Below are 16,093 nucleotides of genomic sequence, written 5' to 3' on the forward strand. Positions count from 1 at the left end.
CAATGCTCTGCTCATCTGGGGTGTTGCTCTGTTGCAACCAGAGCCATTCTAGCTCCTGAGGAAGAGGTCACAGAGGCATCCTCAGAGCTCGGGCCAACTTTGCCCCAATGGAGCCTTGGCTGTAGGAGGAGAAGAGAAAGACAGAGAGGAAGGAGAGGGGGAGGGGTGGAGAAGCAGATGGCGCTTCTCCTGTGTGCCCTGGCCAGGAATCGAACCTGGGACTCCTGCATGCCAGGCAGATGCTCTACCACTGAGCCAACCGGCCAGGGCTATTTATTATTTTTAACGAGAGAGATAGAGAGGGTAACAGATAGGGATAGACAGGAAGGGAGAGATGAGAAGCATCAATTTGTTGCGGCACCTTTCTCATATGTGCCTTGACTGGGGGCTCTAGCCAAGCCAGTGACTTTGGGCTCAAGCCAGCAACTATGGGGTCATGTCTATGATACCACACTCAAGCCAGCGATCTGGGCTCAAGCTGGTGAGCCCGTGCTCAAGCCAGTGACCTTGGGGTTTCAAACCTGGGTCCTCAGTGTCCTAGACTGATGGTCTATCCGCTGTGCCACCACTTGGTCAGGCTGTAAAATACTATCTATATACATTTTGTTATGTGTTAAACATATGAAAATATTACGGACAAGAAGTAAGACACAGTTAGCTTTAAATACCAGTTCCACCACTTCCTACTTGCATGAACTTAGGTAAGATTCATCAGCTCAGCATCACAGTGTTCTCCCCTGCCTACAACAGCGATATCCTCACCACAGAAGATGATTAAGTGGTGTAATGCTTGGAAGTGCCAAGCACACACTTAGCATAGAGTATATACTTAATAAACGTTTTCTTCCTTCTTTTTCTTCTCTTCCATTTAGCCTCCTCCTTTTCACTACTGGTGTTACTATGTTACAATGGCTTTCCATTTCAGGGTCTAAATGGATGGTAAATAAAAGTTTTATTTTATTTTTTTAAGATTTTATTTATTCATTTTGAGAGGAGAGAAAGAGAAGGGAGAGGGGCAGGAAGCACCAGCTCCTATTTGTGCCTTGACCAGGCAAGTCCAGGGTTTCAAACCGTAGCATTCCAGGTCGACACTTTATCCACTGCACCACCACAGGTCAGGCCAATAAAAGTTTAAAAAACTTCCTATACACATTATGTTTTTCCATTATTACCAACTGTTTAAAACAGGAGAAATCCTGAAAAGGACTGTGTATTTATTGCAGGGTCTGATCTCTCAGGGGGATAGTTGTGAGAGTATATTTCCTTTGGCAGCAGGTCATAGGTGATGGAAGAAAATTCATCTATTGAGCCCTATTCTGAACCATATAATACATTAGATTTATGACATTTGCTCATTTTTATCCTAATAGTAGTCAGACCTGTCTGACTCTAGAGTACATGTTCTTTTGCTTAAAATGTTGTCACCTGCATGTCTAAACCTGAGATTTTGTACAGTGCACATAGGAAAATGCACATTGTGTTTTAAACCACCGACTTACAAATAGAGGGAGAAGGCCAGAACAGAACCAGGGATGGCGGGGGCGGAGTGGGGAGTGTTTATTTAATAACAAAAACTTAAACGGAAGGAGCCAAGGTATATAAATAAACCAACAGCAGTGTTGCTGGAGAAACTGTTTACTGATTCCCTGAACTGTGGAATAGGTAAGAATAAGAGCAGAGCATGGGATCAGGACTACCAAAATAGTAGGCAGACTGGATCCCTTCAGGCTGAGCTGTAAATGGAGGATGTATTGAGAAGAGGTTGACAGTTTATCAAAGAACAAGGTGGGGAGTGGATGAAGCCAGGTGACACAGGAAACAGTGTTGCCTTTCCAAATTGGGGACAGCTCCTTAAAGACTATCAGTCAGGCTGGACGAATTGGGCTAAAAGGAAGAGACTCTCCTACTGAACAGTCATAACCCAGCCAGGCCTGACCAGGTGGTGGTGCAGTGGATAGAGCATCGAACTGGAAGACCCAGATTCGAGACCCCGTGGTCGCCAGCTTGAGCGCGGGCTCATCTGGTTTGAGCGTGGGCTCATCTGGTTTGAGCAAAAGCTCACCAGCTTGAGAGCCCCAGGTCACTGGCTCAAGCAAGGGGTTACTCAGTCTGCTGAAGGCCCGCGGTCAGGCACATATGAGAAAGCAATCAATGAACAACTAAGGTGTTGCAATGCGCAACGAAAAACTAATATTGATGCTTCTCATTTCTTCGTTCCTGTCTGTCTGTCCCTGTCTATCCCTCTCTCTTATTCTCTCTCTCTGTCTCTGTAAAAAAATAAAATAAAATAAAATAATAAAAAATAAAAATAACTCAGCTAGGTCGATTTTCTTTAAGGAGTGTTTCTGCTCTTGTAAGCTGTATATATCACACTTTATTTTGTACTGGTTTGATGAGCAACAATAGGAACTTAGAATAAACAGATTTTGTAACTCCATTTGTAGGTCTTTTTCTCTTGGGTTTACCTTTATAATGATTCCTGCTGTATAAACATTTTTAAGGTAATTATATCTCAATAAACCTTGGAAAGTTTTTAGGGTAGGTAGAAAAGTTAAACTAAAATATTGGTCTTGCTTTAATCTAAAAAGTGTGTTGCTAAATAGTGATGATTAAAATTATAGATTCTGATCAGATAGATCCAGATTTAAGCCTTGGTTCCTTCCCTTACAAACTTTAAGCAAATTATAATACTTAATTTCACCTGAATAACTAACCTTGTCTGACCAGTGGTGGTGCAGTGGATAAAGCGTTGACCTGGAACATTGAGGTTGCCATTGGAAACCTTGGACTTGCCCAGTCAAGGCTCATACGGGAAGTAACTATTACGAGTTGATGTGGGAGAGAGATGAGGAAGGAAATTTCATCATAGGAGGACAGCAGGAATCCAAAACATTTTGTATAAGTTTTTATAAGCCTGGATGTTTTAGACCATTTCTTTCTCTTCTCTTTATTCATTCATTCAAGTCTAAAATTTTTATATAGCATAAAAGCTCATCTGCAGGGAGTGGTTGGCAAACAGCCTGGAGAAGAACTTTTCAATGTCCCAACTGTTTACCTACACGCCACTGCTGTATTCCACAGATCTGAAACTGAAGAGCTGTTTGTTTGCAAAGAAAACATTGAAATCATGAATGACTTTTTTTCTCATGTGCATTCATTATACTTTTTGAGAAAATGTTGTCATGAAAAAATATTTCTTGTGAGAGAGCCACAGAAGTAGAGAGAGAGAGAGAGAGAGAGAGAGAGAGAGAGAGAGAGAGAGAGATGGGGAGGCACGAGCAAGAGACTAATCAGGTTAATAGCAAGCAAAGAAAGAGAGGCATTGTCCAAATTTGAAAAAGTAAAATTTTGGGTGAGTTGACAGGAAAAATAAAAGAAGCTGGTGAGAGTTAATCTACAGAAAGTTCTTTTGCCCTAGGATTATCTCACTACATACACTGCTTACTGCCACTAAAATAACTAATTATGTGATTTTCTTCATTTTGAACAAATCGTTTTTTTTATACTGTATTTTATGGCAAACTATAGCCTGAGTCAGAAATTCCAAGGCTCTGGCTATTGGCTCAGTTGTAGAGCTTCAGCCCAGTGTATGGATCTCTCAAGTTCGAATCCTGGTCAGGGCACACAGGAGAAGTGAGCATCTGCTTCTCCACCCTGCTCCTCCCCCATTCTTCCCCTCCCACAGCCATGGCTCGATTGGTTCCAGCAAGTTCGCCTTGGGTGCTGAGGATGGCTCCATGGCCTCCATCGCAGGCACTAAAAAATGGCTCAGTTGCTGAGGAACGGAGGAACAGCCTTAGATGGGCAGAGCATTGTCTCAAGTAGGTTTTCTAGGTGGATCCCAGTTGGGGTGCATATGGGAGTCTTTCTGTCTCCTCTCCTCTCAATAAATAAATAAATAAATAAAATAAGAAAAAGAAATTCCAAGAGCATGATAATCTCCATCCTTTAAAGCACCTACTCCAACATTATGCCAATCATAGGTTAATAATCTTTACAGCTGAGAACTACTTTTATATCTAAAACATCTACAGTTATAATACCAAAATAAATTGATGATATTATCAATACTTTATTTTCAATTGTTAATTTTGAATCTAAATTTTCAGAAAAATAAATTCCAAACAGAGAAGCATTGATTTTCCTTTAAAAGGTCTGAACGTGCTTACTGATATTCAAAAAACTATAAAATGTTCAGTAAAGAGATCACTTTAGCCTGACCAGGCAGTGGCACAGTGGATCAAGCATTGGCCTATGACACTGAAGATCAAGGTTTGAAACCTCAAGGCTGCCAGCTTGAGCATGGGACCACCAGTCTGAGTACAGGGTTGCTGGCTTGAACATGGAAACATAGACCTGACTCTATGGAAGCCCAAGGTCGCTGGCTTGAGCAAGGAGTCACTGGCTTGGCTGGAGCCACCCCCCCCCCCCCACCATCAAGGCACATATGAGAAAACAATCAATGAACAACTAAGGTGCCACAACTACGAGTTGATGCTTCTCATCTCTCTCCCTTCCTATCTGTCTGTTCCTGTCACTCACTCTCTCTTAAAAAACAAAAAAACCAAAAGAAACCCAGAAAACCATCACTTTATAGTCACTCCAGGCTGGTGGACAGTCTAAAAACCTTTGTTAAATGGGATTTATTTCTTTCTTTTTTTAATTTATTTATTAAATTTAATGCAGTGACATTGATAAATCAGGGTACATATGTTGAAAGAAAACATCTCTAGATTATTTTGACATTTGATTGTGCTGTGTACCCCTCCCCCAAAGTTAAATTGTCTTCTGTCACCTTCTATCTGGTTTTCTTGTGCCCCTCCCCTCCCCCAACCCCTCTCTCCTTCTTCACTCCATCCCCCCCTCCCCCCACCCCCCACCCCTGTTGCCATCCCATTCTTGTTCATGTCTCTGAGTCTCATTTTTATGTCCCTTCTATGTATGGATTCATATAGTTCTTAGTTTTTTTCTGATTTACTTATTCCACTCCGTATAATGTTATCAAGGTCCATCCATGTTATTGTAAATGATCCGATGTCATAATTTCTTATGGCTAAGTAGTATTCCATAGTATATATGTACCAAAGTTTTTTAATCCACTCCTCCTCTGATGGACACTTGGGCTGTTTCCAGAGCTTTGCTATTGTGAACAATGCTGCCACAAACATGGGGGTGCATTTCTCCTTTTGGAGCCATTCTATGGTGTCCTTGGGGTATATTCCTAAAAGTGGAATAGCTGGGTCAAAAGGCAGTTCGATTTTCAGTTTTTTGAGAAATCTCCATACTGTTTTCCACAGTGGCTGTACCAGTCTGCATTCCCACCAGCAGTGCAGGAGGGTTTCCTTTTCTCTACATTCTCACCAGCACTTATTCTGTGTTGTTTTTTGATGATGAGCGCCATTCTGGCTGGTGTGAGGTGATATCTCATTGTAGCTTTAATTTGCATTTCTCTAATGATTAGTGATGTTGAGCATTTTTTCATATGCCTATTGGCCATCTGTATGTCCTCTTTGGAGAAGTGTCTATTCACCTCTTTTGCCCATTTTTGGATTGGATTGTTTGTCTTCCTGGTGTTGAGATTTACAAGTTCTTTATAAATTTTGGTTATTAACCCTTTATCAGACGTATTGTCAAATATGTTCTCCCATTGTGTAGTTTGTCTTTTTATTCTGTTCTTGTTGTCTTTAGCTGTGCAAAAGCCTTTTAGTTTGATATAGTCCCATTTGTTTATCCTGTCTTTTATTTCACTTCCCTGTGGAGATAAATCAGCAAATATATTGCTCCAAGAGATGTCAGATAGCTTACTGCCTATGTTTTCTTCTAAGATGCTTATGGTTTCACGGCCTACATTTAAGTCTTTTATCCATTTTGAGTTTATTTTTGTGAGTGGTGTAAGCTGGTGATCTAGTTTCATTTTTTTTGCAGGTAGCTGTCCAATTTTCCCAACACCATTTGTTAAAGAGGCTGTCTTTACTCCATTGTATTTCCTTACCTCCTTTGTCAAATATCAATTGTCCATAGAACTGTGGGTTTACTTCTGGGTTCTCTGTTCTGTCCCATTGATCTATATGACTGTTCTTATGCCAGTACCAGGCTGTTTTGAGTACAATGGCCTTGTAGTATATAACTTGATATCAGGAAGTGTGATACCTCCCACTTTATTCTTCTTTTTTAAGATTGCTTAGACTATTCATGTTCTTTTTTGGTTCCATATAAATTTTTGGAATATGTGGTCTATATCTTTGAAGTATGTCATTGGTATTTTAATTGGTATTGCATTGAATTTATAGATTGCTTTGGGTAAAATAGACATTTTAATGATTTTATTCTTCCTAACCATGAGCACGGTATATGCTTCCACTTGTTTGTATCTTCCTTGATTTCTTTTATCAATGCTTTGTAATTTTCCGAGTACAAGTCTTTAGTCTCCTTGGTTAAGTTTACTCCTAGGTACTTTATTTTTTTGGTTGTAATTGTAAAGAGGATTGTTTCCTTACTTTCTCCCTCTGACTGTTCATTGTTGGTGTACAAAAATGCCTCTGATTTCTGAGCATTGACCCTATATCCTGCCACCTTGCTGAATTCATTTATCAGGTCCAGTAGCTTCTTGACTGAGACTTTAGGGTTTTCTATATACAATACCATATCATCCGCAAATAATGATAGTTTTACTTCTTCCTTTCCAACTTGAATGCCTTTTATTTCTTCTTCTTGTCTGATTGCTGTGGCTAGGACTTCCAGGACCATGTTAAATAAGAGTGGTGAAAGGGGGCACCCCTGCCTTGTTCCTGATCTCAAGGGTATTGCTCTTAATTTTTGCCCATTGAGTATGATATTGGCCGTGGGCTTCTCATAGATGGCTTTTATCATGTTGAGGCACGCTCCCCGTATTCCCACTTTGCTGAGAGTTTTGATCACGAATGGGCACTGGACTTTATCAAATGCTCCTTCTGCATCTATTGAAATTATTATATGGTTTTTCTCCTTTCTGTTTATGTGATGAATCACATTGATTGATTTACAAATATTGTACCATCTTTGCCTCCCCAGAATAAATCCCACTTGATCATGGTGTATGATTTTTTCCATATATTGTTGGATCCGGTTTGCTAATATTTTGTTGAGGATTTTAGCATCTATATTCATCAGAGATACTGGCCTATAATTTTCTTTCTTTGTGTTGTCTTTGCCTAGTTTTGGAATCAGAATTATGCTCGCCTCATAAAAGGAGGTTGGAAGTCTTCCTTCCTCTTGAATTTTTTGAAATAGTTTGAGAAGGATAGGAGTTAGTTCTTCTTTGAATATTTGGTAGAATTCCGTTGTGAAGCCATCGGGCCCCAGACTTTTCTTTGTTGGGAGTTTTTTGATAACTGTTTCGATCTCATTTGTTGTAATCGGTCTGTTTAGGTTTTCTAATTCTTCCAGATTGATTTTCAGAAGATTGTATTTTTCAAGGAATTTGTCCATTTCATCTAGGTTGTCTAGTTTTTTGGCATACAGTTCTTCATAGTATTTTCTTACAATATTTTGTATTTCTGTTGTGTCAGTTGTTATTTCTCCTCTCTCATTTCTAATTTTATTTATTTGAGTCCTCTCTCTCTTTTTCTTGGTGAGTCTAGTTAAAGCAGGGGTCTCAAACATGCGGCCCGCCGAACAATTTTGTGCAGCCCGCAGACTAATCCACGAAGTTCAAAATATTTTGGATAAAATTAAATAAGCCGAGGGGCCTACTTGTATTTTTCATTTCTCTAGCATCCTAGCTAGATATTAGCTTAGTTAACAGCAGTTGTGATGCGAACTACAGTTTCTGGTCGTTTTGTGACACTGAGTAAACTGCATGTACGATTGTGCTTGTTGTACTGATTTTTTTTTGTTTTCAACTGCAGTGAGAAAAGTGTTGCGTAACAGTTGCCTTTTGTAGACCTAGTGCGGCCCGCCGAATGGCTGTGATCTTGCTCTGCCGCCACATGCTGAGTTGAGTTTGAGACCCCTGAGTTAAAGGTTCATCAATCTTGTTTACTTTTTCAAAGAACCAGCTCCTAGTTTCATTGATCTTCTGTATTGTTTCTTTAGCCTCTATGTCATTTATTTCTGCTCTGACCTTTATTATTTCCTTCCTTCTACTACATTTGGGCTTTACTTGCTGTTCTTTTTCTAATTCTTTTAGATGCAGGGTTAAGTTGTTTACTTGAGCTTTTTCTAGCTTCTGAATGTGTGCCTGTAGTGCTATGAACTGCCCTCTCATTACTGCTTTTGCTGTGTCCCATAAATTTTGAGTTGTTGTATGCTCATTGTCATTCGTTTCTAGGAATTTTTTTATTTCTTCTTTGATCTCATTCTTAATCCATTCATTATTTAACAACCTGCTATTTAGTTTCCATGTGTTTGAGAATTTTTGAGCTTTTCTGTTGTGGTTCATTTCTAGTTTCATGCCATTGTGATCGGAGAAAGTGCTTGATATGATTTCAGTCTTCTTAAATTTGTTGAGAGCACTTTTGTGCCCTAACATGTGGTCTATCCTAGAGAATGTACCATGAGCACTTGAAAAGAATGTATATTCTTCTGCTTTAGGGTGAAAGGTTCTGAAGGTATCTATTAAATCGAGTTGATCTAGTGTTTCCAATAAGTCTGCTGTTTCTTTGTTTGTAGAGTTGGTTGAGTCTAGGCTTGGTGTTGTCTGCCTCCAGTTTTCAGTTATTTCTAGGTCTTCTTGGGTTGGTATCAGCTGTTATCTGTAATCCACTTTCGGATTTGGGCAGCTTTGAAGTCTTGATTTGTTTGTTTTCTTAACAGGTGATAGTCTTTTTACTGATCTTAGCAGGGGGCTTCCTTGAAACTGTATCCAGGAATGCGGGTGGATGTAACCTGAGACTCTGAAGGCCTCTTTAGCCAATTAATCTCTCTGGGGACAGGGTGTTTTTCTCAGCTTCAGTAGGGGGAGGTGTATCTCAGATCTCCATGGAGACCTGAGTTACTGCCCCCACTCTCCACTTCTTGTTTTCAGCTGTGTCTTGTTGCGCTGATTGGAGCTGGATAGATGTCCGGAGATCTCTGATCCGGAAGCAATTCAGCTCTGTTTTGTGAAAGGTTCAGTCCCTCCCCCAGCTATGGCTGCCTCCAGCATGGATGAGTCAGCTTTTTTAGTTCGTCTCCTGCATTCCTAGCCCCTCACAGTCTGTCCCTCTCCCTGTCCTTTCCACTTGGGAGATAAGCTCGTCTTTTCAACACACCTCACTCTCTGGTCGCCAGTCAAGTGGCTGTGAGCAGTAGTTTCTGCTCTTTTCCTTTGGGTGAGATCCCCTCTGGGCTCTCAGCCTCACCCCCCCACCCCGTTCCTGTAAGCAGGGGAGATTCAGTCACTCCCTACCAGGTTTTTTGTGGCTTCTTCTTTGCTTCTTGGTTTTTGAGAGCTGTTCTTGTAGTTCTGAGTTGGTTTTTCATGCTGATTTTTCCTAAATTGATTTGTATTCCAGTTTGGTGGTGAGAGCTGGGCGTCTGTGCATCTGCCTACTCCACTGCCATCTTTTCAGTCCAAATGGGATTTCTTTTTCACCGTTGCCAATCTACTCATTTCTACCTGGTAGAATGGTAGCTCTTACAACTACAGAGAAGCTTAAATCTTCATTCAGAAGCATTCAGCTATAAAGAGGAGATTTTGTTTTGTTTTGCTTTATTGTGGTAAATACACATCACATAAAGTTAACCATTTTAACCATTTTAAAGCACACAATTCAGTGGCATTGAGTACATTCACTATGTTGTGCAACCATCAACCACCATCTGTTTCCAGAACTTTTCCATCATCTCTCACATAAACATTGTACCCATTACGTAGCAATTCTCCATTCCCCACCTCCCACCAGTTCCTACTAACCTCTAATTTACTTTCTGTCCATACGAATTTGCCTATCCTGGGTATCCCACAAAAGTGGAATCATACAATAGGTAGTCTTTTGTAAACTGTCTTTCACTTAACATAATGTTTACAGGATTCATCCATATTATAGATGTAGTAGAATTACATTCTTTTTTAAGGCTAAATAATATTCTACTGTATATATATACCACAATTTGTTTATCTATTCATTTGTTGATAGACATTTGGCCAGTTTCCACCTTTTGGCTATTATGGAAAATGCTGTGAACATTGATGTACAATTTTTTTTTTACTTTGATGGATGGTGTTTATTACCTCCTGAGTAGTTCAAAGAGCTTTTCAAATTAACTGCTGCTATGCCTATTGGGAAATACAGGCTCACATTAAACCTTCAGTTAAGATTATTTAGTAAATCTGTGTTTGTCAAGTGTCAAAGCTCACAGTGACAACAGGCAATTTTGAAGGGGCTCACATAGGGCCTTGGCCTGTACCTCTGAGGCTGCACATTAGAATTAAAAATACTGAAGCTTCAATCCCTGCACCAGAATAGCCAAACTAAGCTCTGGAGGTGGGTTAAGGCATTGGTATTTTTCAGTCACCAGCCCCCACCCCCCCCCCACTGTTCCTATAGTTCTATTGTGCATCCAAGGTTGAGAACCTCTGATCTAGGGCGATCCAGTATCAATCCTCAAAGCTGCCAGTCTAAACTAGGTTCCCATGGCACTCTCAGAAAACTCAGAGGGAATCTTACTATGCAGCCAATGTCTTCTAGAAAAATATCAGTCAGATCCTACAAAGGTTTCAAGAAATGGAATCATTTCACTAATTATGTACCAGTATCAGGCTTGGACCAGAGCACTAGTGGATGAATAGTGGCCTCTGAGGCCGGGATAGTTGTGCCAGCAAAAATGAGACAGCAATTCACCAAAGGGAATGTGAATGTCTTACCCTGTGTTATAGACTGAATGTCTGTGTCCTCCTTAAATTCCTATATTGAAATCCAGCCTACTGGTATTTGATGATGGGCCTTTGGGAGATAATTAGGATTATATGAAATTATGAGGATGAGACTGTAGTGGGAAAGGGTTAATGCTCTTTTAAAAGGTAGCCAAGAGCTTGCTCTCCCTCTCTGAATAGATGCTGAGGAGAGGCCATGTGAGGACATAGCAAGAAGGTGACCATCTACAAGCCAAGAAGAGAGCTCACACCAGGAACTGACCCTACTAGACTTTGATCTGGGACTTCAGACCTTAAGAAAATAAATTCTGTTGTTTAAACCACTCAGTCTATGATATTTTGTTATGGTAGCCCAAACAGAATAAGACTCTGAACACCCTACTCACCCTCAAAGCAGGGCCTGAGTAAAATATAATGGAGAGAAAGCCAATAAAAGCACATTATCTTGCCAAGACTTTCCAAGGAGTCTGAGTTGCCCATTAAGGGAAGGAAGAGGGGAGCATTTTATAGCCTGGCTCCTGTCCCACCCCATCCAAGGCTGTCCCATGAGACCAATGCCTTCACATTTCCAGTATGCTCTTCCTGGAATGCCAGGTAGGACCCCGGCAGACATCCCACCCCGTGCGATCTGAGAAACCTCAGGGTAAAAAATGAGTATTAAATAATGCAATTGAGGCAAGATCCTGTTGGGTTAGATAAGTGGGAAAGCTATCTCTACAGCAGAAGGAGTGAAGAGTGAACAAAATGATGTGAAGCAGGGACTAAGAGATGTTCAGCGCAAGGGATTTCTGGAGACCATTTGCCTGTGGGTTCCAGCTCCCACCTCAAGGTCCAGTCAGTCTGAACTTGAAGATCCTCTCTCCAGTCCAACCCTTGGGTGGTTAGAATTTGATTTTATTAAAAGACCCGATAAGTGTTCTTACAATATGCCATTTATTTACTTTGTATCTCACTAGCCACAAGTGACGCATAATTTTGGAAATACTGATGGGATGGTTAATTTCATGTGCCAAGTTGACAAGGCCACAGGGTGCCCAGATATTTGGTTAAACATTTCTGGGTATGCCCATGGGGTGTTACTGAATGAGATTAGCATTTGAATTGGGAGGCTGAATGAAGCAGACTGCCCTTCCCAAAGCCGGTGGGCATCATATAATTCCGTTAAGGGCCTAGACAGAATAAAAAGGCAAAGAAAAAAAGAATTTGCTTTTCCTGCCTGACTGTTGAGCTGGGACATGGGTTGGGTTACTCTCTTCTTCTCAGATTGAGGCTCCTATCACTGGCACTCAGATCTTTAAACATGGACCAAAACCATACCATTAGCTCTCCTGAGTCTCCAGCTTGCTGACTGCAGAACATGGGACTTGTCAGTCTCCAGAACTTGTCAGCTAATTCCTTATTAAAAAAACCTCACATACATAATATATATCTTATTCTATTTTTCCAAATAACCCTGACTAACGCACAAGGTCAATTATTTAAGAAACAGAAAACAAAAATAGGAGCCAAGGTCAGAGAGTTGCATGGGAAGCAATTCAACCTCCAGACAATGTAAGGCTAAGAACTGTGACAAATCTAAAGGTAGCAAATCTTTATTTTTCATTTTTTAGAATACAATCATTCATATGCCTTTTCTACCAGTTGCTAAAATTACTCATCCAAGGAGAGCTAGTCCTGACCTGTCCATATAACTTTTTGCCATCTTTCCAACTGTTAGTATGGAAAATATTTTATATATTTTACTTAGTTTTACATTTATTTTAATATTTTAGTGTCTTGCCTGAATCCTTCATAGTCATCTATATTTATATTTTCTTTCATAGATGGTCATTTCATTGATCAAGGACTAATAAATTATGGTCTACCACCTGTTTTTGTATGGCATGTATGCTAAGAATGGTTTTTACATTTTAAATGAGTTTTAACAAATTAAAAGAATATTATTTTGTGACACATGAAAATTATATGAAATTCAAATGTCAGTGTCCATGAATAAAATTTTATTGGAATGCAGCCATGTCCATTCATTTCTGCATTATCCATGGCAAGAAGATAGAGAATTAAGTAGCTGCAACAAAGAGCATATGGCCCTACGAAGCTTAAATATTCACAACAACCATATGGCCCCACAAAGCCTAAAATATTTACAATCTGGCTGTTTACAGGAAACATGTGCTGACCTTTGTCCTCAATGGCAAAAGGATGCTTGCTTAGTTTCCTTTGTGTATTATCTAGCTCTTCTAATGAAGATAATTTATATGTGCCACTAGCATTGTTTTTTGACTAAGCTAGTCAAAATCTATTAGATAGAAAAGTTTTTACTACCTTATTGTTTTGTTTTTTTTGACAGAGATAGAGAGTCAGAGAGAGGGACAGACAAGAAGAGAGAGACATAAGAAGCATCAATTCTTTGTTGCGGCACCTTAGTTGTTCATTGATTGCTTTCTCATATATGCCTAGATGTGTGTGTGTGGGGGGGGCTATAGCAGAGTGAGTGACCCCTTGCTCAAGCCAGCAACCTTGGGCTCAAGCCAGCGACCATGGGGTCATGTCTATGATCTCACACTCAGGCCAGCAATCCTGCACTCAAGCTGGTGAGCCCATGCTCTCAAGTCGGCAACCTCAGGGTTTGGAACCTGGGTTCTTTGCTTCCCATTCCGACCCTGTATTCACTGCGCCACTATCTGGTCAGGGTTTACTAATTTGTTCTATATTCTTCACAGTCTTATACATAGGGTGAATATATATAATAAATGTTTATCAGATAAATTAGTAAGTGAATAAATCTGGTGAATCTGATGGCATGTAGCATTTGCAAGAAGCCAAAAACATACCTATTCCTGGTCCTAATGTGTGCAGAGCTTGATCACACATACTTCAAAAAACATATCCATATCTGATAGTATAAACTCTTCTCCAACAGATTTATAGGATGCTAAAGTGTGTGGATGAGGAACACCCTGACACTAGAGATAGTATCATAGAATAATAGAACCAGAAGGGAAACATTTCCTACAGCTGCTAACTTTGAAGACTGTATTTGAATCATTCTCAAAAGATGTTTGCTCTTTATTAATAATTATCCATAGATACTTTATATATTCCTGTAGTTATATATTTTAGAATGTCACAGTAATATAAATATAAACATATAAGCTATCCACTCAATAACTTTATAAGCAGTATTTACCTTGAAGTTTTGTAGTTGTGTTTCTTTTTTCCTCGTGTCATCTTATTTGTAGTAGACTACAAGTGGCAAAAAGCCTTTGTAGATTCGAGGCTTAGCAAAAAGTTAAGTTCTCCCTTTCACCACCACCTCCATATTGGCTATGAAGCTGAGTATTAGCACCCACTTCAATTGCTTGCTTAAGTTGCTGGAAGCAATTTACATGCCCTTCCTCTCACTCTTTGTTTGTTTAGATGTTGGTTGATTTCACTTATGCATGGTGGGGGGATTCCTGTTTATGCCTTGGGAGAGTTCCTGTTTTTGCCTCAGATGTGTAACTTTGTATCAAGGACTTCCTTGTTTGCATATGGCTATATAATAAAGCAAACTGGGGCTATGGGGCCCTCGGATATTGCCATCAGCATTGAAGAGGCCTCCCAACCCCATCCTTTATTCTCAATGAGTCTGTGTTCTTAATTCCACACCGTTCTCCCTCAAGACCCAGAATTACTGAGCCGCGCTGGTTCATGGCACTTATTCTCAGTTTGGGAACAGTGCTTGTTATATTTTTATGTGTTTAAAAGTTACCACCATCATCAGTGCCATCCCAGTACTCACTGTGTTGAGGGTTAAAACTTGTGATAGTAGGAATATTGGACTTGGAGTCTACAAACCAAAGTGTGAGTTCTGGTTCTGGCTTAAGATGGTACCTGTAATATAGTGGATGCTTGGTGAATCTTCTCTTTGGTCCTTTTCTCTATGAAGCTAAATGTTTACTGACTTTCTCTGTGCCTCAGTTCCCTTATCTATGAATGTAAGAAGAAAATACTTTCTGGGTTGATATGGAGATCAAATGAGATTTTTAAAAAAGATTTTATTATTGATTTTAGAGGGAAGAGAGAGAGAGAGAGAAAGGGGAATGAGGAGTAGGAGCATCAACCTGTGGTAGTTGCTTCCCATGTGTGCCTTGACCGGGCAAGTCCAGAGTTTCAAACTGGCAACCTCAGCATTCCAGGTCTATGCTTTGTCTACTGCGCCACCACAGGTCAGGCCCAAATGAAATCTTTTTGAAAACACTTACTAATCCTACGAAAGGTTCTATAATTCAAGAATATAAGAAAAACTTATGCAAGTGGCAGTATAAATTAAAAGGTCAGAGAATCAATATTTACTATTGTGTTCTCCTCACCCACCATGGGATTTTGGAGCAAAAGTGTTTATTTTATTTGATAAACACAGACCTCTGGGTCTATACTATAGGCCAATCTTTTCATTCAGGTCGATTGCACTTGAGCAAGTGACTCCAAATGAATTTCAAATGAGGACCCTGACTTGTGCTGAAATTTGCATTGAAGTTTTTTAAGAAAAGGTAAACAGCCTGACCGGGCGGTGGTGCAGTGGATAGAGCATCGGACTGGGATGCGGAAGACCCAGGTTCAATACCCTGAGGTTGCCAGCTTGAGCACGAGTTCATCTGGTTTGAGCAAAAGCTCACCAGCTTGAGCCCAAGGTCTCTGGCTCCAGCAAGGGTTACTCAGTCTGCTGAAGGCCCGTGGTCAAGGCACGTATAAGAAAGCAATCAATGAACAATTAAGGTGTTGTAATGCGCAACGAAAAACTAATGATTGATGCTTCTCATCTCTCTCTTCCTGTCTGTCTGTCCTTGTCTATCCCTCTCTCTGTCTCTGTAAAAAAAAAAAAAAAAAAAAAAAGGTGAACAAAGTTTATTTTTTTAATGTGCTTCTTTAGAAATAATAACAGATTATTAATTAAATATTGCAAATTACTTTGCCCTTTAGTATATTTAGAATACACATAAATTTTTCTAAACCGCTTTTTATTTTCCTTTTAAATTAGAGGTTAAGAGAGCAGCATAGATAGCTCTGGTTATTTTATACTACAACAAGAAAACTGAGAGGGAAAATTTCACTTACATAGGTACTGTTTTTGTTAAGTCTCAGAAAAAAGTATTTGGTTTTAACTGTTATAAATATATTTTAGTGTTTACTTTCATTAAAAGGCGATGGTTTAGCCCTGGCCAGTTGGCTCAGCAGTAGAGCGTCGGCCTAGCGTGCGGAGGACCCGGGTTCGAT

The 16,093-nt window shown here is 39.9% G+C and overlaps 1 non-coding gene across 1 annotated transcript; it reads right to left on the minus strand.

Moving 5' to 3' along the window:
* Positions 1-194: 194 nt before the first annotated feature.
* TRNAA-GGC (transfer RNA alanine (anticodon GGC)) lies at positions 195-270 on the minus strand. Its single transcript has one exon. It is a non-coding gene; the product is annotated as a tRNA-Ala (tRNA).
* Between the last annotated feature and the right edge of the window lie 15,823 nt (positions 271-16,093).

The sequence above is a fragment of the Saccopteryx bilineata genome, chromosome 12, assembly GCF_036850765.1.
Source record: "Saccopteryx bilineata isolate mSacBil1 chromosome 12, mSacBil1_pri_phased_curated, whole genome shotgun sequence".
In the NCBI taxonomy this organism is placed as follows: Eukaryota; Metazoa; Chordata; class Mammalia; order Chiroptera; family Emballonuridae; genus Saccopteryx; species Saccopteryx bilineata.